This window comes from Nannospalax galili, unplaced genomic scaffold (assembly GCF_000622305.1).
Source record: "Nannospalax galili isolate Female #2095 unplaced genomic scaffold, S.galili_v1.0 scaffold713, whole genome shotgun sequence".
Taxonomy (NCBI): domain Eukaryota; kingdom Metazoa; phylum Chordata; class Mammalia; order Rodentia; family Spalacidae; genus Nannospalax; species Nannospalax galili.
The window spans coordinates 1,525,701-1,526,240 of NW_008333780.1; positions in this window are offsets into that span (position 1 = coordinate 1,525,701).

A 540-nucleotide genomic window follows, 5' to 3' on the forward strand; every position below is an offset into this window, starting at 1 on the left:
GACTGCCTCAAGGGTTTAAAAATTCTCCAACTATATTTGATGAGGCCCTGAATGAAGATCTGGGTGAGTACAGAGCCCAACACCCCGACATAAGCCTGTTACAATATGTAGATGACTTATTGATCGCGGCACCGGACCAGAAGTCCTGCCTGGAGGGGACAGAGGACTTACTCCACATACTTGGGGACTTGGGATACTGGGCCTCAGCAAGAAAAGCTCAGATATGTCTGTAAGAAGTGACTTACCTAGGGTACATCCTCAAGGAGGGGCAGTGGTGGTTGACTAAGGCCTGCAAAGAGACTGTGCTGAAGACCTGCACCGACCTCCAGAAAATGGGTGAGGGAATTCCTGGGTACCATGGGGTTCTGCCGCCTCTGGATTTTGGGGTTTGCCAAAATTGCAAAACCCCTATATGAGGCTACCAAAGAAGGACAGGACTTCAACTAGACGCAGGAAAGGCAAGAGGCCTTTGAAATCCTAAAACGCAAGCTCTTAGAGGCCCCTGCCCTAGGACTACCAGACATAAGTAATCCTTTCTGT